This window comes from Bos mutus, chromosome 18, assembly GCF_027580195.1.
Source record: "Bos mutus isolate GX-2022 chromosome 18, NWIPB_WYAK_1.1, whole genome shotgun sequence".
Lineage (NCBI taxonomy): Eukaryota > Metazoa > Chordata > Mammalia > Artiodactyla > Bovidae > Bos > Bos mutus.
In genome coordinates this window covers 23,149,250-23,170,537 of record NC_091634.1, presented here as the reverse complement: position 1 = coordinate 23,170,537, position 21,288 = coordinate 23,149,250, and the positions used below count along the sequence as shown (strand labels likewise).

General features: G+C 41.4%; 1 protein-coding gene and 1 non-coding gene across 3 annotated transcripts in view; one reads left to right on the top strand and one right to left on the bottom strand.

Moving 5' to 3' along the window:
• TAT (tyrosine aminotransferase) overlaps positions 1–21,288 on the top strand; it is a 54,040-nt gene that overhangs the window by 10,505 nt on the left and 22,247 nt on the right. The window lies entirely within an intron of this gene.
• On the bottom strand, positions 20,165–20,268 carry LOC138991905 (U6 spliceosomal RNA). The gene has a single exon (XR_011467800.1). It is a non-coding gene; the product is annotated as a U6 spliceosomal RNA (small nuclear RNA).

The following is a 21,288-nucleotide window of genomic DNA, read 5'->3' as shown; positions in this document are numbered from 1 at the left end:
GAAGGAAATGACAACCCACTCCAGTGTTCTTGCCTGGAGAATCCCAGGGATGGGGAGCCTGGTGGGCTGCCATCTATGGGGTCGAAGAGAGTCGGATACGACTGAAGCGACTTAGCAGCAGCAGCAGCAGCAGCAGCAGCAAGGGGATTCCCTGGTAGCTCAGCTGGTAAAGAATTTGCCTGCAGTGCAGGAGAACCCAGTTCAATTCCTGGGTCAGGAATATCCCCTGGAGAAGGGATAGGCTACCCACTCCAGTTTTCTTGGACTTCCCTGGTGGCTCAGATGGTAAAGAATCTGTCTGCAATGTGGGAGACCTGCGTTCTGTCCCTGGGTTGGGAAGATTCCCTGGAGAAGGGAATGACTAACCACTCCAGTATTCTTGCCTGGAGAATTCCATGGACAGAGGAGCCTGGCGGGCTGCAGTCTATGGGATCACAAAGAGTGGGACATGACTGAGCAACTAACACTGTTGGAAGGAAGTATATAGTAAATGAGAAAGAGCAACCAATCAGTAAGTGCCAAGTGACCAAGAGCATGGTCACTCAATGAAAGATAAATACCTAAAACAGTGTCCGGTGCTCAATGAATGTCAGATATTGGTAGCTATAAATATTTTTTATTACAGAAAGCTAAGTGAATTCAAGATTGGAAAGTGTCTGTTGTATTTGGACAGTGTTAGTGAGTTTGGGCTTCCTGGTGGCTCAGTGGTAAAGAGTATGTCTGCTATGCAGGAGACGAAAGTTCGATCCCTGGGTCAGGAAGAACCTGTGAGGAAGAAAATGGTAACCCACTGCAGTCTTCTTGCCTGGAGAATCACTTGGACAGAAGAGCCTGGCAGGCTACAGTCCATGGGGTCACAACGAGTCTTACATGACTTAGTGACTGCTGCTGCTGCTAAGTCACTTCAGTCGTGTCCGACTCCGTGCTACCCCATAGACGGCAGCCCACCAGGCTCCCCCGTCCCTGGGGTTCTCCAGGCAGGAACACTGGAGTGAGTTGCCATTTCCTTCTCCAATGCATGAAAGTGAAAAGTGAAAGTGAAGACGCTCAGTCGAGTCTGACCCTTAGCGACCGCATGGACTGCAGCCTACCAGGCTCCTCCATCCATGGGATTTTCCAGGCAAGAGTACCGGAGTGGGTTGCCATTGCCTTCTCCGACTTAGTGAATAAACAACAACAATGAGTTTGGCTAGATCATGAGAGGGTTGCTAAGGAGGAACCAGATTGCATTCTCAGGTGAGAAGAGTAGGAGACAACACCACAGCCAGAAGGAAGGGGAGCTGTTTTCTAGAAAGGAGAGACTTAATCATACCTATGGACTAAAGAGAAAGGGGATCAATAAAGGCATGAAAAACAGAAACGATGTCTCTTGTCTAGAACTTCAGGACCTGTTCTCCTAGAAGCACCTTCCCACTTCCCCCCTCACCAGAGAAATTCCTTCTCTTGTCAAAAATACTCATCTTTAAAAAAAATTTTTTTTTTTTTTAGTTTTTAAAGTATGCATTTATTTGTCGGTGCTGGGTCTTAGCTGTGGCACATGCAATCATCAGTCTTCGTTGGCTTGCAGGCTCTTTAACTGCAACACGTAGGATCTAGTTGCCTGACCAGGGTTTGAACCTGGGCTCCTGCATTGGGAGCATGGAGTCTTAGCCAGTGGACCACCAGGGCAGTCACTTAAGTGTGTTTTTTTGGTTTTTGTTTGTTTTCAGTGACACAGAATAAAAGTTATCAGTGCACTTGGACCATCAGGGAAGTCCTGAGAATCAATAGCTTTGGGCAGGCCTGTTAAACAATGTTCCACGTGATGTTGAAGACATACAATTATTTTTTCTTTACTTCCAAGTGTTAAATCATTTTTCTATACCTCATCCACAAATACCCATGTCTCTAGAGGAAAGAAGAGTTGTCAAGGGCAAGCCTGGTCCTTTTGAACCTAGGGGGACTCCTCTTGATGTAAGCTGTCTACTTGCATAATTAAGATTTATCTCTCCCATATATCCACCATTTCCTAAGGTTGCAAAGGCTGTAATTCCAGGCAGGTTAGAGTTTGAGCCCCAAATGTGGGCCCACCCAGATAATTGAGACTAGTTTCCTTATTTTAAGATCCTTAATTAAATCTGCAAAGTCACTTTTGCCATGTATTGCTGACATATTCACAGGATCCAGGGAGTAGGATGTAGACGTTTTTGGGGTGGGACATTATTCTGTTTACCACACTATGGGTCAGAAATTCAGCAATGACTGGGCTGGATGGCTCATGGGTCCCCCATGAGGTTGTAGCTGAGTCTATAGTTAGCCAGATTTTAATCCATCTGTTCCAAAGGTTGATTACTCACAGGGTGGCAAGTTGATGCTGCTGTGGCCAGGAGGCATCAATTCATCCCTAAGTGAGGCTCTCCACCAGACTGCTTGGGTGTCACCATGACGTGGCAGCTGACTTCCCAGAGCTGGAGATCCAAGAGACAAAGGTGGAAGCTGCAGTGCCTTTTTTGACCTTTCCCTTGGAAGTCATACAGTATTCTATTGGTCACACAAGTCAGGGCTTATTGAATGTAGAAGGACCACACCAAGGCTTGGCTACCAGCAGGCAAGCATCACTGGGGCCATCTTGGATACTGGCTGTCCTAATGGTTTTCACCACTCATCTTTTGGTGTATAGTGTCTGTAAGAATTTTCCCATATTGTGAAGACTTTTTTCACAGCAGTCTCTGATTTTAGGAAAAGTCTATAGAGGCATGTGCATATATTAATTGTAAAAGTAATGTTACATAAAAATAACCTGGCTCCTGACTATAAATTGCTTTTACTTTTGTGTATTTTATTAAGGTTTTGCCTGCAAAAATATTTTTTACATGTTTAAGTATTGTTGGCATCCTAACAGACATGAAATTTTGCAGTATGGTGACAAGGTTAATTATATGGTCTCTGGAGCTGGATGGCCTGGGTTCAAAGCCTGATTCCACCATTTATTACTCATGTGACCTTGAGAAAATAACATTTTTATACCTCAGTTTTCTTATGCACAAAATGAGGATAATGATACCTCATAGGAATGTCTTGAGGACTGAATGAATTAGCATATGTAAAGCATTTATAACACTGATACAGGGAAAGAACTGAATGAGAGTTTGCTGTTGTTATTATTTCCCTTAGCATTGTGCCATAAAACGCTATTATGAGTTAAGTTGTATCTCCCCTCAAAAAGAAAAATAGGGGAATTCCCTGGTGGTCCAGTGGTTGGGACTTCGTACTTTCACTGCATGAGTTCAGTTCCTGGTTGGGAGCTAATGTCCTGCAAGCTATGCGCAGTACGGCCTATATGTCTTAACCCCTAGTACCTCATACTGTGACCTTATTTGGAGATAGGGACTTTACAAAAATAATCAATTTAAAATGCAATCATTAGGGTGTGACCTGATCCAAGATGGCTGTTGTCTTTATAAAAAAAGGGGAAATTTGGACACAGAGATAGATGTGTATAGAGGGACAACAATGTGAAGAGACAGGGAGAAGATGATCAGTGAGAGAGGCCCAGAACAGACCCTTATATGTATTTTGGTTGTTGAATCCACTCAATCTATGGTACAGTTGGCCCTTGGTATCAGCAGGGTTCTGCATCCTCAGATTTAACCAACCACAAATCAAAAATATTGGGAAAAAGATTCCAGGAAGTTCTGAAACACAAAACCTGAATTTGCCACGTGCTGGCACTATTTACCTTGCATTTGCGTGGTATTTACATGGCATTTACATTGTATTAGGTATTATCAGTAATTAGAGATGATTTACAGTTTACAGGAGGATACATATAGACTATATGCAAATACGGTACCATTTTATGTAAGAGACCTGAGCATCTTTGGATTTTGGTGTCCGTGGGGGTCCTGGTACCCCTTGGGTACTGAGGGACGACTGTACTTTCAGTTTGTATCATCATAGTTCACTTATTTGTCCCCCAATTGTGGGTATTTAGGATGTTTTCAATCCTTCAGTATTAGAGCTGAGGCAGAAATAAATTACTTCTTTGGGATAAATTCTCTGAAGAGGAATTCCTGGGGTTCAAGAATATGGATCTTTGTGTCCAGTTGTGTCTTGCCATTTTCTTTTCTCAAAGAGACATACTTGTAACATGGCCGTGGCAGGCCAAAGTCCCGTGAAATTGTTTTTCTCTATTCCAGGCTTCTCCCTTCATGCTCTTTGTCATGCCCTCTGAGCATCACTGGACATAGTTTCCATTTTAGCATCCAGTGAAGAAGTCCACCAGGCACTAGCAAAACCTAGCGGTTCACTAAACCGTAGGATGTCAGTAATGTGTACACTAATCAAAAACAGGTTCCTCCGACTTTTTCATCTCATTAAACATTCAGTATGTTGCTTCCAAAAGTGACTCAGAAAGAAACCACTGCCTCGCCCGGAAATGGCACCTGCATCAACTGACCTGTGTTTGAGGCTTTCTGTGCACTGATGTCCTGTCATCAGCCCCATCTTGGTCAGTAGTATTGGGTGGAGGTGATTCATAATGTCCCATGGATGGTGGCTGAGTGCAAAGGGCAGCCTTGGGCCAGGGAGAGTGGAACTCCAACTTGACTCCAAGAGCCAGCTTCAGGTAAAATGTATACACAGAGGAAGCACACTAATTACTACCTTCAGACCTCTTCACACATCATCCTTTCCTTCTTTGGGGCACATGTTCCCTCCAGCAGGTGGCAGTCTCTTCTGCCATATCACCCCCACCCCAGAATCTTCCCAAAGTAAGCTTTTGCACAGAGGGATGAATGACCTCTGCCTGATAATATCACCTCTCCTCCTTCCCTCATAGCTCAGTTGGTAAAGAATCCGCCTGCAATGCAGGAGACCCCCGTTCAATTCCTGTGTCGGGAAGATCTGTGGAGAAGGGATAGGCTACCCACTCCACTATTCTTGGGCTTCCCTTGTGGCTCAGCTGGTAAAGAATCTGCCCACAATGCAGGAGACCTGGGTTTGATCCCTGGGTTGGGAAGATCCCATGGAGAAGGAAAAGGCTACCTACTCCAGTATTTTAGGCTGGAGAATTCCATGGACTGCATAGTCCATAGGGTTGCAAAGAGTCGGACACAACTGAGCTAATTTCACTCACTTCACTTCCGCATGGAATCTTCATAGGAGCTGTTGTTTTTACATTATGACCGTGCCTGGCATGGAGTTAAGTGCTCAACAAACATTTGTTGAATAGACAAACATCTTCATCTTTAAAATCAATCATTATTATTGATGTCATTATCATTGTTCATTAGTAATATCATTATTATTTTAGATATTAGTGGAATATTATTAAATTATTAGTATTGTTAAATCTGGTTCTTTGAAAAGATAAATCAAATTGATGTAACAGAAAGTACCAGACCCAGATGGATTCAATGGTGAATTCTACCAAACATTTATTGAAGAAAATTGTATTGAGTCTAGTTGTTTTCAGAGGATGGAAGCAGAGGGAGTACTTCTTCACACATTCTATGAGGCCAACATTACTCTAATACCAAACTCTGATAAAAAGATTACAGGAAAACTACAGACAAATCTCTTTCATGGGCACAGATGTAAGAATCCTCAAAAAAAAAAAAAAAATCCTCAACAAAATATTAGCAAATCAAAAGAATTATGTGCCATGACCAAGAGGGAATTTTCTCAGGTATGCAAGGCTGGTTCAACACTTGGAAAATCAAATAATATAATCCATCACATCAGTATAATTCATCAGACAAGTCCCTGGTGGCTCAGATGTTAAAGAATCTGCCTGTAATGTAGGAGACACAGGTTCGATCCCTGGGTCAGGAAGGTCTGCTGGAGAAGGGAATGGCAACCCACTCCAGTATTCATGCCTGGAGAATTCCATGGACAGAGGAGCTTGGTGGGTTACAGTCCGTGGGATTGCAAAGAGTCAGACACGACTTTGTGACTAACAGTTTCACTTCATCACATCAGTAGGCTAAAGAAGGAAAAACACATGATCATATCTTAGATGCAGAAAAAGCATTTGAGAAACTCAAACACCCATTTATGATAAAAAGTCTCAGTAAACTAGGAATAGAGGGGAATTTCCTGAATTTAGAGCATATCTATAAAAAACTTATAGCTCATATCATACTCAATGGTGAGAAGCTAGAAGCATCCCACTCAGAAGTCCCCTCTCACCACTACATTTCTGTAATCCTACAGGTTAGAACCAAGGCAAGGATTTCCCCCTCACTACTGCTTTTCAATATCATACTGAAAATTCTAGCTAATGCAGTAAGACAAGGAAAAGAAATAAAGGGTATACATATTGGGAAAGAAGAAATTAAACTACCTTTGTTCACAGATGACATTATTTATGTAAAAAATATGAAACAAAAAAACTCCTAGAATTAATAAGCAATTAAGGCAGTAGTTATGGTAAAGGTTACAGGATACAAGGTTAATTTATAAAAATCAACTCTTTCCTATATGCAAGTAGTGAATAAGTGGAATTTGAAATTTAAGCATAAGTGAAAGTGAAGTCGCTCAGTCGTGCCTGACTCTTAGCGACCCCATGGACTGGAGCCTACCAGGCTCCTCCGTCCGTGGGATTTTCCAGGCAAGAGTACTGGAATGGGGTGCCATTGCCTTCTCCGTCCTCATAATACAGTTTATATTAGTACTGCAGAAAAATGAAAAGACACAAATCTAACAAAGTATGTACAAGATTTATTTGAAGAAAATACAAAATTCTGATGAAAAATATCAAAGGAGAACTAAATAAATGGAGGAATATTCCATATTCATGGGAAGGAAGAGTCATTACTGTCAAATTGTCAATTCCTCCCAAATTGATCTAGTGGATTCAGTGCAATCCCAGTAAGTCATTTTGTAGATATTGACAAACCTGAAATTTACCTGGAAGGGAAAGACCGAGAATAGCCAGTGCAATATTGAAAGAGAACAAACTTAAGGAATGATACTACCTGACTTCATGACTTAGCATAAATCAACAACAGTCAGACAGTGTGATACTGGTGACAGAATAGACAAATAGATCAATGGGACAGAATAGAGAGTTCAAAAATAACCCACATAAATATAGGCAACTGATCTTTGGCAAAGAAGCAAAGGCAATACCACGGGACAAAGATAGTCTTTCCAGCAAATCGTGCTGGAACAACTGGACACACACACACAGACGAAAAGGAACCTAGACACAGAACTTACACTCTTAACAAAAATTAATTCAAAACAGATCACAGACCTAAATGCAAAATTCAAAACTTTATAGTTTTATACTCCTAGTAGATAGCAGGAGAAAACCTAGATGTCTTTGGGTGTGGTGATAACTTTTTATCATCGGAGACATGATCCATGAAGGAAATAATTGATAGTTGGACTTTGTTAGAATTAAAAATCTTTGCTCTGTGAAATATGAAGAGAATGAGAAGACGAACCACAGACTGGGATAAAGTATTTGCAAAAAATGCATATAATAAAGTATTGTTATCCAAAACATATGAAGAATTCTTAAAACTCAACAATAAGAAAATGAACAACCAGATTAAAAAATGGGCCAAAGACCTTAACAGGTTATCTCATGAAAGAAGATATACAGATGGCAAATAAGCACATGAAAAGATGCCCATATCATATGTCATAAGGAAAATGGAAATTCAAAGTGAAGTAGACTCAGGCCATCCCTACTATAATGACCAAAATCCAGAACAATGAACGCTGAACACCAACTACTGATGAGGATGAAGAATAACAGAAACCTCATACATTGCTGGAGAGAATGCAAATGGTAAGCCATTAGAAAAAATTTCTTGGAAGTTTCTTACAAAACTAAACTTACTTTTTCATATGATCCAGCAATCACTCACCTTCTTCAGTATTTGCTCAAAGGGGCTGAAAACTTAGGTCCCACCAAAGTCTGAGGGCATCCCTGGTAACTCGGTGGTGAAGAATCTGCCTGCCAGTGCAGGAGCCACAAGAGATGGGTTCGACCTTGGCTAGGAAAGATCAGATGGAGAAGGAAATGGCAACCCACTCTAGTATTCTTGCCTAGGAAATCCCATGGAAAGAGGAGCCTGGCGGGCTACAGTCTATGGGGTTGTAAAGAGTTGGACATGACTTAGTGGCCAAACAACAACAACAAAGCAAAACCTGCACAGAGATTTTAAATAAGATTGTTTATAGCAATCTTTGGGCATCCCTGGTGGCTCAGCTGGTAAAGAATCCGCCTGCAATGCAGGAGACCTGGGTTTGATCCCTGGGTTGGGAAGATTCCCTGGAGAACAACTACCCACTCCAGTATTCTGGCCTGGAGAATTTCATGGACTGTATAATCCATGGGGTCCTCAAGAGCTGGATGTGACTGAGCGACTTTCACTTTCACATAGCAATTTTATCAGTAATTCTGAAACCTGGACGCAACCAAGATGTTCTTCACTAGGTGAATGGATAAATAAATTGGGGGATATATCCAGACAATGGCATTATAGTCAGCACTAAAAAGAAATGAGCCATCAAGCCATGAAAAGACAGACAGGAAACATAAATGCCTATTTCTAAGTGAAAGAAGCTAACCTGAAAAGGCTGCTTTCTGTATGATTCAAACTATATGGCATTCTGGAAAAGGCAAACCTGTAGAGGCAGTAAAAAGATCAGTGGTTGCCAGGGATTAGTGGAGAGAGATGAATAGGTGGAGCACAGAGAATTTTCTGGTCAGTGGAACTTCTTTTTATAATACTATAATGGTGGATACATGTCATTATATGTTTGTCCAAACCCATAGAATGTGCAACAACAAAAGTGAACCACAGTGTAAACTATGGACTTTGGATGATGATGATGATGTGTCCATGTAGGTTCACTCTTGGTAAAAGAAAATGTGTCACTCTGGTGATTGATATTGATAATGAAGGAAACTATCCATATGTAGGGGCAGAAGATACATGAAAAATCTCCATACCTTATGGTCAATTTTGCTGTGAATCTAGAACATCTCTAAAAAAATATAATCTATTAAAAATATATCAGGATACTTCCTTAGTGGTCCAGTGGTTAAGACTTTGTGCTTCCATTGCCAGGGGCAGGGGTTCAATACCTGGTCAGGGAACTAAGATCCCTCATGGTATACAGTGTGGCCAAAAGGTTAAAAAAGTTATATTAAAATATGAGGAGTGATTTTTGTGTGATAAAAATAGTTGGGTTTCTTGTTTATCAGGTCCTTTTTCTCTACAAGTTTCCTTTATAATACATATATTAAATCTTTTTTTTCTCAATAACATCAAGTTTAGAACTTTGCTTTTATGTCCCCTTTGATATTTAGATTGAATTGCCATGAAGTGATGTATTTCTGGGCTGGAAGAAGCACAAGCTGGAGTTAAGATTGCCGGGAGAAATATCAGTAACCTCAGATATGCAGATGACACCACCCTTATGGCAGAAAGTGAAGAGGAACTGAAAAGCCTCTTGATGAAAGTGAAAGAGGAGATGAAAAAGTTGGCTTAAAACTCAACATTCAGAAAACGAAGATCATGGCATCCGGTCCCATCACTTCATGGGAAATAGATGGGGAAATAGTGGAAACAGTGTCAGACTGTATTTTTTTGGACTCCCAAATCACTGCAGATGGTGATTGCAGCCATGAAATTAAAAGACGGTTACTCCTTGGAAGGAAAGTTATGACCAACCTAGATAGCATATTCAAAAGCAGAGACATTACTTTGCCAACAAAGGTCCGTCTAGTCAAGGCTATGGTTTATCCTGCGGTCATGTATGGATGTGAGAGTTGGACTGTGAAGAAGGCTGAGCGCCGAAGAATTGATGCTTTTGAACTGTGGTGTTGGAGAAGACTCTTGAGAGTCCCTTGGACTGCAAGGAGATCCAACCAGTCCATTCTGATTCTGAAGGGGATCAGTCCTGGGTGTTCATTGGAAAGACTGATGCTGAAGCTGAAACTCCAATACTTTGGCCACTTCACGAGAAGAGTTGACTCATTGGAAAAGACTGATTCTGGGAGGGATTGGGGGCAGGAGGAGAAGGGGACGACAGAGGATGAGATGGCTGGATGGCATCACCGACTCGATGGATATGAGTTTGGGTAAACCCTGGGAGTTGGTGATGCATAGGGAGGCCTGGCGTGCTGCGATTTATGGGGTTGCAAAGAGTCGGACACGACTGAGCGACTGAACTGAACTGATGTATTTTGGGTGATAACATGCATTCATTCTGAATTGAGCATATCCTATGAGCTCAGTGTTGGAGATGTAGAGGTAAATATGGTTCCTACTTTCACGATTTTACAATTCAGTGAAGGAGGCAATGGAAAACAAAGAAACAATCACACCATAAATGTAATATCACACTTGCAATTAGGGCCAAGAAGTAAACTCTGGTGGGAGCAGACATAGGGCATGTTAGGAAAGATTTCCCCAAGGAAATGATGTTTGCAGTATGGGGTAAGAGTGAGCCTTAGCTAGATAAAGAAGGACTGGGGAGTTCAAGGTGGATGAAAATGCAAGTGCAAAAGCCCTAAGATAGAAAGGAGATGGGGATAATCCCAGAATGATGGGAAGATCAGTGAGTCTAGGAAAAAGAAGCCCTATCATGAGCAGTTAGAGAACTCAGGTCTTCTGAGAGAGTGCTAGGGACTTTTTATCTTGAGAGCAGTGGGAAGTCAGTCAAAGATTTTAAGCTAGGGTGAAGGAGATAAGTGTGACATGATCAGAAAATACCTTTGGACCATATGAGTGGTTACAACATGGAGAACAGTTAGAATGAGCGTAGATTTCCAAAGAGATGATTACACATAGTTCACTTAAGAGGTGATGGTAGCTGGGACTAGGAGGAGGTAGTGGAGATAAAGAGAAGGAAGTGGATTTCAGAGATCTATGACAAGTAAATTTGCTAGAACTGTGTGGTTGATTGTATTTGAGAGTGAGGGGAGTAGGACTTTGGACTGGCAGAGCAAGGAACGTGACAAATCCTCTCCCCTCAAAGCAATAACAAAACTGAATAAAATGATCAAAAACAACCACTTAGGGATTCTGGAAATTGAGCAGAGGTGTACAACAAATTGAGAAGTGTTTATTCAGGAAAAACTACTCAGCATCAGGTATGAGCAGTGAGAGCTTATAACTTCTTGTCTGGGACAGCGCCCACCCTGGGACCCAGTTCTTCAGCTGGTAATTCCACCAGAGTTGTTGTTGTTCAGTCTCCCAGTCATGTCTCACTCTTCCAGACCCCATGGACTACAGCTGGCCTAAGCTATAAAATAGCACCCTCATTGCCAGAGGGGACCAATTGGATTTGGAGCAGGACACAGAGGAAACCCAATGCCCAAGGGTTTGTTAAAAAAAACAGCAAGGATCTTCTCTTTCTCTGTTAGTCCCTCGGTTGTGTCTGACCCTTTGTGACTCTATAGCTCTTCAGGCTCCTCATGGGATATCCCAGGCAAGAATATTGGAGTGGGTTGCCATGCCCTCCTCCAGGGGATCTTCCCAAACCAGGGATCAAAACTGGGTCTCCTGCATTGCAAGTAGATTCTTTACTCTGTGAGCCACCAGGGAAAGATCTTCAGTCAGTTCAGTTCGGTTGCTCAGTCGTGTCCAACTCTTTGCGACCCCATGAATCCCAGCACACCAGGCATCCCTGTCCATCACCAACTCCCAGAGTTCACCCAGACTCACGTCCATCGAGTCAGTGATGCCATCCAGTCATCTCATCCTCTGTTGTCCCCTTCTCCTCCTGCCTCCAATCCCTCCCAGCATCAGAGTCTTTTTCAATGAGTCAACTCTTCACATGAGGTGGCCAAAGTACTGGAGTTTCAGCTTTAGCATCATTCCTTCCAAAGAAATCCCAGAGCTGATCTCCTTCAGAATGGACTGGTTGGATCTCCTTGCAGTCCAAGGGACTCCTAAGAGTCTTCTCCAACACCACAGTTCAAAAGCATCAATTCTTCAGCGCTCAGCCTTCTTCACAGTCCAACTCTCACATCCATACATGACCACAGGAAAAACCATAGCCTTGACTAGACGAACCTTTGTTGGCAAAGTAATGTCTCTGCTTTTGAATATGCTATCTAGGTTGGTCATAACTTTCCTTCCAAGGAGTAAGCGTCTTTTAATTTCATGGCTGCAATCGCCATCTGCAGTGATTTTGGAGTCCAAAAAAATAAAGTCTGACACTGTTTCCACTGTTTCCCCATCTATTTCCCGTGAAGTGGTGAGACCGGATGCCGTGATCTTTGTTTTCTGAATGTTGAGCTTTAAGCCAACTTTTTCACTCACCACTTTCACTTTCATCAAGAGGCTTTTGAGTTCCTCTTCACTTTCTGCCATCAGGGTAGTGTCATCTGCATATCTGATGTTATTGATATTTCTCCCAGCAGTCTTGATTCCAGCTTGTGCTTCTTCCAGTCCAGCGTTTCTCATGATGTACTCTGCATATAAGCTAAATAAGCAGGGTGACAATATACAGCCTTGACGTACTCCTTTTCCTATTTGGAACCAGTCTGTTGTTCCATGTCCACTTCTAACTGTTGCTTCCTGACCTGCATATAAATTTCTCAAGAGGCAGGTCAGGTGGTCTGGTATTCCCATCTCTTTCAGAATTTTCCACAGTTTATTGTGATCCACACAGTCAAAGGCTTTGGCATCGTCAATAAAGCAGAAATAGATGTTTTTCTGGAACTCTCTTGCTTTTTCCATGATCCAGCGGATGTTGGCAATTTGGTCTCTGGTTCCTCTGCCTTTTCTAAAACCAGCTTGAACATCAGGAAGTTCACGGTTCACATATTGCTTAAGCCTGGCTTGGAGAATTTTGAGCATTACTTTACTAGCGTGTGAGATGAGTGCAATTGTGCGGTAGTTTGAGCATTCTTTGGCATTGCCTTTCTTTGGGATTGGAATGAAAACTGACCTTTTCCAGTCTTGTGGCCACTGCTGAGTTTTCCAAATTTGCTGGCATATTGAGTGCAGCACTTTCACAGCATCATCTTTCAGGATTTGAAATAGCTCAACTGGAATTCCATCACCTCCACTAGCTTTGTTCATAGTAATGCTTTCTAAGGCCCACTTGACTTCACATTCCAGGATGTCTGGCTCTAGGTGAGTGATCACAGCATCGTGATTATCTGGGTCGTGAAGATCTTTTTTGTACAGTTCTTCTGTGTATTCTTGCCATCTCTTCTTAATATCTTCTGCTTCTGTTAGGTCCATACCATTTCTGTCCTTTATTGAGCCCATCTTTGTATGAAATGTTCCCTTGGTATCTCTAATTATCTTAGTAGCAAACAAACAAGGAAGGCAAATGCCATAGCTATCCTGAGGGTTTAGGCAAGCAACAGGGCAGTAGATTGGCCAGAAAGTTGATAGTGAAATCAAGAACCGAGATAGGCATAGTGGGTCTTGATGAGTTCCCACAGACCTCTGGTGATCCAGAAGGCCATGTACGGGAACAGCTATCCAGTTGTTTCTGGATTAGTACTGAGTGTTAAGTTGTCCTGATCAAGGGACAGCTCCTAGGAAGCCAGACTTTTAAAGTAATGGAAAAAAGGAACAAACCATCCATAGGTATCTGGGGCTGCATTTTGTAGGGTAAACTGACTCTACAGAATTAGTCCAGTCAAGTCACTATAAATAACCAAAAGAACAACAATAGCAACAACCCGTGAGGTGAAAAATCAGAGTTTAGAGTTTCTACAACATATCATATGAAGTGTCCAGCAGCTGCTGCCATCTGGCCTGACTACTAGGGACATGTGAACTCTGTTATGTCTGAGAGGACATAGAGGAGGCAGATGTAAATGCCAGATGATTGGAAGAAGCTGGAGAAATAGCTTGAGTATCATCGCAGGTCCCTAAGCTTTTGGGAGCTTCCATTCTAAGGTATCATGTTACCAAAATTCACATGACATATACGTCAACATATCAAATAACTTAAAGTAAGTTTTATATACTTTGAAATTTTCATTGCTGTTTCATTTTTCCACGTGTGATTTGGCCACAACTTTTAAGAAGTTTGAGAGTTATTGTGCCACTTACTTAGCACGCAGGTCAGATCCACTCATGGTAAAGATAAAGGTGACCAGCAAATTCTTGAAGGGCTTTTTTCTGGTCATATATTAGTGGTTAAGATAGATCTGTGAGGGACTTCCTGGTGGTCCAGTGGCTATGATTCTGTGCTGCCAATGCAAGGGGTCCGGGTTTGATCCCTGGTCATGGAACTAGATCCTGCGTGCTGCAACTAAAGGATCTCGTGTGCCACAACTAAGATTCAGTACCGTCAAATACATATTTTTAAAAATTAAAAAAAAGATAGATCTGTGAGTCAGACTACCTAAGTTTAAATCCCAGATCCACTACCTGATAAATTTGGGAACTTGAGCAAGATATTTAATCTTTCTGGACCTGTTTCCTTCAAAGAAATGAAAAGCTTTCCTTCATGAAAATGAACATAATATTAAAACTGACCTCATAGGATTGTTGTAAGAAGTAAACAGATTAATATGCAAAACACCTAGAATTGGGGTTGACTTATAATAAGTTCTGTGTAAGTATTAGCTGTCATATTTATTTTTTCTGTGTCACTTCACACCTGAACCTTCCCATAGTTTGTACAGAAGGGAAAATACAAGTTTGAATTTTTTTTTTAAAGAAGGGGAGGGCTTCCCTGGTGGCTCAGTAGTATAGAATCCACCTGCCAACAAAGGAAATATGAGTTCAATCCCTGATCTGGAAGATCCCACATGCCGTGGAGCCACTAAGCCTGTGGGCTACGACTACTGAGCCTGTGCTCTAGAGCCCAGGATCTGCAACTACTAAGCGCACTGCTGAAGCCCTTGGGCCCTAAAGAAGCCACTGCAATGAGACGCCCGCATGCCACAACTAGAGAGGAGCCCCCACTCCTCCCCGAGTAGAGAATGCCCGTGCAGCAATGAAGACCCAGCAGCCAGAAACAAATAAATGAGCAATTTTTTTAAAAAAGAGGGAAAAATCATGGTAGACATGACTTGAAGATGCATGGAAAAGGACAGTTGGAGTTGGAATATTACCATTGTGCTGGAATGTTCTTCCAGTTCTGCCTACATCAGACACAAATTGTGGCTGCCAGTTTCGGACTGTCACTCCATGATGAAAAACCAAAATATACAAAGTTGTCCAAATTGTCATTTTTATTAATGAGTATGTATATTTGGTCTGATTTATTTGGTACTTGTAAATCACATTTTTTATGAGTTTTAAAACATCAAAATGTTTGAATGTGTTCATATCTTACTTCCTCTTGGAAATGAACATTCACCTCTTGATTAAACTGGGTTGTTTAAGTACTCCCTTGAGCATGGAACTATCTAGAACTGTATTTAAAAAAAGTTAAACAAATATGGCCCTTGCCCTCAGAAATGCACAAACATGGAAAGAAACAGGGATATATACCCTTTCCTAGAGTCCACACTTTAGCAAAAGCACAGGCCAGGAACACGTTGATCAAATATTTACAAGACACATAAGCATTACAGTTAATAATTTTCATGTTAGGGCACACTGACATCTAAGTGAGAACTTAGTGGCAGTTAAAAATCAATAGAACAGTAAAAATCAGGAACTTCTATAAGCAATTTCATTGGTCACTTTGATAGATTGATCATACATAAAATCTGAGAAAACACTACTGTATATATGTGTGTGTACCTAAAACTGTAACTTTATTTATTTTTTATTTATTTTAAAGAAAGGAGACAACGGTTCCTGGGAGACCCCAGAACAGCTAACATTCACATGCTTTGTAGTTATGGATTATTCCTTTGATGTCAGGCAATATTCATCACTAGTTCCACAAGACCAGGGTCCCTGTGGGTGGGAAACATTTGCAGGATCAATCTCCAGTCACTCTTTTTTGGTTCTTTCCTCACTCCCTGTGTCCCTCGGCAGCCTCTAATTATCCCATCTCATTTATTAGCTCTGCCTCGAATACCTGATGCTCATTTGAGGGGTCGGGGGCAGGAGAAGAGATGTCTTCCATGGCACATGCAATAAGGTGCAACACTGGAGTCAATGAGTCTGATGTTTCTCAATATTTGCTCTGTGTCAGAGACAGGCAGCCAGAGCTGATCTCTTGTTCCAAGGCAGTGAAAATCATTTTGTAAAGAGAGGGGAAGGAGTCCACCCAGCCTCAGGTCTGGAGGCTAGGAGGTTTGCCTGGCAGTGAGTCTAGCCTTCCTTTGCTCTCATTTGGCAAACTGACCCCTCCCTCAAGCTTCCACTCAAGGTTTCATAAAGTCCTCTCCTTTCCTCTGGGCTCATCCTGAAGCTCCTTACAGACCTCCATGGTGACAATCATTGGTTTCCCAGCCTGTCTTACCTGTCTATCCCCATCACATACCACAGTACTAGTCACATCAAGGGCATTCAACAAATGTCAATAGGACAAAAGTCAACCAAAGTAGGTTGTTTCACTTGATGATCATTGGCCAGAAAATGCAAAGGCCTAATTAACCAGAGAGTAAGGGGGTCACTTTGGTTACAGAAGTTCATGATTTTTGTTATTTTACACTGGCAACCCACTCCAGTACTCTTGTCTGGCAAATTCCGTGGATGGAGGAGCCTGGTAGGCTAGTCCACGGGACTGCAAAGGGTCGGACATGACTGAGCAACTTCACTGGTGGTGGACAGGAAAGCCTGGCCTGCTGCAGTCCATGGGGTCACAGAGTCAGACATGACTGAACTGAACTGAACTAACTACCACTTGTGTGTGTGTGCTTAGTCGCTCAGTCATGTCCGACTCTTTGTGACCCCATGGACTGTAGCGTGCCAGGCTCCTCTATCCGTGGGGATGCTCCAGGCAAGAATACTGGAGTGGGTTGCCGTGTCCTCTGCCACGGGATCTTCCAACCCAGGGATCTAACCCAGGTCTTCCACACTGCAGGCGGATTCTTTACCATCTGAGCCACCAGAGAAGCTCAGGCTACCACTTAAGTACCATAAATATAGGCTATTCTAGTTGGTATGAAGCAATGTAGTCTGGCGGATAAGAATGCAGATACCTAGAATAGCTGCCTTGGTGTCAGTTTTGACTTTGCCATTGGTAGCTGTGTGACCTTGAGCAAATTCCTTAACCTTTAGGCACCTGGGTTTTCTCATTCGTAAAACAGGGCTCATAACAGTACGTACCTCATGTTGTTGTTGTGAATATCAGATGAGTTAACATCTGTAAAATGTTTATGTGCTTAGTTGCTTCAGTCATGTCCAACTCTTTTCGACCCTATGGACTGTAGACTGCCAGGTTCCTCTGTCCATCGGGTACTCCAGGTGAGAATACTGGAATGGATTGCCTGGCGAATGGGCTGACACTGTACAAGTACTCAATCGGTATTTGTTGATGAGTAAAATTATTTTAAATTCTCAGTACATTGTAAAACAAGATACTCATACTCTTTTTTTGGTTTTTCTTTCAGCTGCTTAATTTTATTTATTTATTTATTATTATATGATTATATTTTGGCTGTACCATGTGGCACGTCATATTTTAGTTCCCTGACTAGGGATCAAACTTGAGTCCCCTGCAGTGGAAATGTAGAGGCCTAAACACTGGAATGCCAGACAATTTCCCAGTTGCTTAATTTTATGTTCTGGTTAGCTTAGGTATTGAAAATATCACTCTCTGGATTATTGCTGCATGCACATGTGCTAAGTTGCTTCAGTCATGTCCGACTGTTTGCAACCCTTTGAACTGTAGCCCACCAGGGATCTAAACAATGAACAGAGTTAATATAAGCAAAGAGCTTTGAATGGTGCCTGACACCATTCAAATGGAGCCTGACAAGGGCTCCATTTTAGCTGGCATTATATTATTAATTTGTTCATTCAACACATATTTTCTGAGTGACTATTATGTGCTATAGCTCAGTTGGTAAAGAATCCACTTGCAATGCAAGAGACCCCAGTTTGATTCCTGGGTTGGGAAGATCTGCTGGAAAGGGATAGGCTGGTGGTGGTTTAGTCACCAAGTCATATCTGACTCTTGTGACCTCATGGACTGTGGCCTGCCAGGCTTTTCTGCCCATGGGATTCTCCAGGTGAGAATACTGGAGTGGGTTGCCATTTCCTTCTCCAGGGGATCTTCCCAACCCAGAAATAGAACCCAGGTCTCCTGCATTGCAGGCAGATTCTTCACCAACTGAGCTATGAGGGAACCTCATAGCTACGGGATAGGCTACCTACTCTAGTATTCTTGGGCTTCCCTGGTGACTCAGCTGGTAAAGAATCTGCCTGCAATGCAGGAGACCTGGGTTTGATCCCTGGGTTGGGAAGATCACCTGGAGAAGAGAAAGGTTACCCACTCCAATATTCTGGCCTGGAGAATTCCATGGACTCTATAGTCCATGGGGTCGCAAAGAGTTGGACATGACTCAGTGACTTTCACTTTCTTTTCATTATGTGCTAGGAACCAGAGATACATTGGGGAACAAAGAAATCAACATTCCAATGAGGTAAAGGACAATAAATAGAACATGTAAAATTCAGATCATATTTCATAGATTTTAGGACACATGTTTTTATGTCTTAATATCTTAGAACTTGGGATGCATCTTGTAACTGATGGCATTTTTCTTTCGTACATAAAATGGTGATACATGTTTCATGCAATGGCATCTTAAATTTGATGTTATTTGAGAGCATGTTAGGCTTCCTCAGTGGCTCAGTGGTAAAGAGTCCATCTGTGATGCTGGAACAGCAGGAGATGCAGGTTCAATCCCTTGGTCGGGAAGATCCCCTGGAAAAGGGAATGGCAACCCACTCCAGTATTCTTGCCTGGAGAACCCCATGGACAGAGGATCCTGGTGGGCTACAGTCCATAGGGTTGCAAAGAATTGGATGTGACTAAAGTGACTTAGCATGCACACACGCACGAGAGCATGTTAGATATAATCAATGATATAGAAAAAATAAGGCAGGATGAGGGTAGGGAACTTGAGAAGCTTTGCAACTTAAATATGGCATATACTCTTGTGTCTTTTTATATTCACATATTTTAGAAGTCAAAACCACAATTATTAAGTCAAATGATAGTTTAAAAACATTGTTTGTGCCAAATGCAATGTAGTATCCTGAATGGGACCCTAGAACAGAAATAGGACTTTGGTGGAAAAAGAGTGAAATCCAGATGAAGTTTGCAAGTATAATTAAGGGCTGAATCAATGATAATTTCTTAATTTTGATGATTATACTGTGGTTATATGTAAACATTAGCAGGAACTGGGTAAGGGTATATGAAAAATCTGTACCTTCTTTACAACTTTTTTGTATATTTACTTTTATCATCAAATAAAAACTTTAACAAAAAGTGTTATTAGTGAACTTGAAGCCACTCTGTTTACCGAGAAATAACCTATTTGTTTGGACGCAGTTTCTTTGTAGGATATTTTACCCAGGAGGCACATTCATGCATGCAAACAGTTTTGAATTACAAGGCTGAAAGGTAGAAAAGACAAGAAGAGTTTCATGAACCAGAAGTAATAACCACTAACAATGATCAAATATTTGCACAGTTCCAGCATTGGTTAAAGTCCTTTATGCATGTTAATTGACCAGATCTGACTGCAACCCTATGATGTCGGTGCTATCATTATTCCCATTTTCACCAATGAAGAAACTGAAGCACAAGGGTTAAGTAATTTGCTCAATTTAGGAAATGATGAAACTGTGGTCCAAACCTCACTAGGGCAGTGGTCTTCAGGTGGGGATGAGCTTCACTTGTTCAAGGACCCAAAGAGCCAGTGTGGCCAAGCTTGGAGAAGTTGAGAGGTGGGGCATGTATGGTAGGATGTAGTGTTTTGTCCACAAAGGACACTTCTGTTTCCTAAAAGAAAAACAAACCACCCTTTAGGTGATGTCATCCCATCTGTTTCTGCAAAATTACTGTCAGTGCCATCCTTCTCAGCACAGGTGTTTTGGTTTGGATTGGTTTTTTTTTTTTTTTTTTTTTTGAGGTAACCTGTTATTATTCTTCCTTAAAAAAAAAATTAAGATGTACTTTACAAACAGGAAAATTCACTTTTTTTTTTTTTTTTTTTTAAAGATTTTAGTAGTCAAGAGTTTTTTTTTTTTAATTTTTTAATATAGTGGAGGGGAAACAACTGGAAAATCTCAAACAAACCTATGGATTATTATTATTTTTTTTTAATATGGAACGCTTCACAAATTTGTGTGTCATCCTTGTGCAGGGGCCATGCTAATCTCTGTATTGTTTCAATTTTAGTATATATGATGCCAAAGTGAGCTCTGGGTTATTTTTTTTTTAATGGAGTAGAAAATTCACTGTTTTGTGTGTGTGTGTGTGTGTGTGTGTACAGTTCTGCAGTCTTTGTCAAATGTGTACAGTCATATAGCCAGCACCACAAAAAAGATATGGACAGTGTCCTCCAAAATTCCTACTGGTAGCCATCCCTTCCCCCACTTCCAGCCCCTGGGAAACCACTGAGCTGTTTTCTCTCCTTGTAATTCAACCTTTGCCAGAACATCCTACAAATGAAATCATACTATCACTTTTTCAGTCTGGCTTCTTTAACTTATCCTAATGCATTTGAGATTCATTCCTGGTGATGGTGTATTGGCAGTTCATACCTTTTTATTGCTCTGTAGTTTCTCTTTATTTGGATGTACTAATATTTGTTTACTAATTCATTAGCTTAAGGACATTTATGCTGTTTCCCATTTTTGACAGTTACAAGTATACTATAAACATTCACATCCAGAGTTTTGTGTGAAATAACTTAAAAAAATATTTTCCTGTAATACAGTAAGATGACTTTTAGTGTTGTATGGTTAAGTATGTGGAACTTCATGAAAAAACATTGTTTTCCAATCCAGAGTACTCATCTTAAAAAAAGAACATCAGTTTTCTTTATATGTATGCTCAAGAAGTTTCTGTTAGTATTACAATAATAAATGTAGTAGGGTTAATGGAGCATTAAATATTATCTTGAAGGAGCATTGAGATGCTTTTCTTTTTTCTTCATCATCTGTGACCTTCATTTGCCTTTTACTCAGAGTTGCCCATCTTACAGGGAAGACCAGGAAGTGTTACAGCAGAGGGAGAATCTAAGCTCAGCTCTGACTTCTAAAAAGGATTCTCAAAGTTTATTTTAAAGACATTAGCTGTGAGAACCAGAGTTTTTGATCCTCTTTATGAGAGAAAGGGAAAAGGCTTTTGGCAAATCAAATGAAAGGTCAGGGTTTATCTCTATGCAGTGGATTGAAAAGAGAGACAAGAGGAAAAAGCAAACTGCCTTTCCCTGAGGAG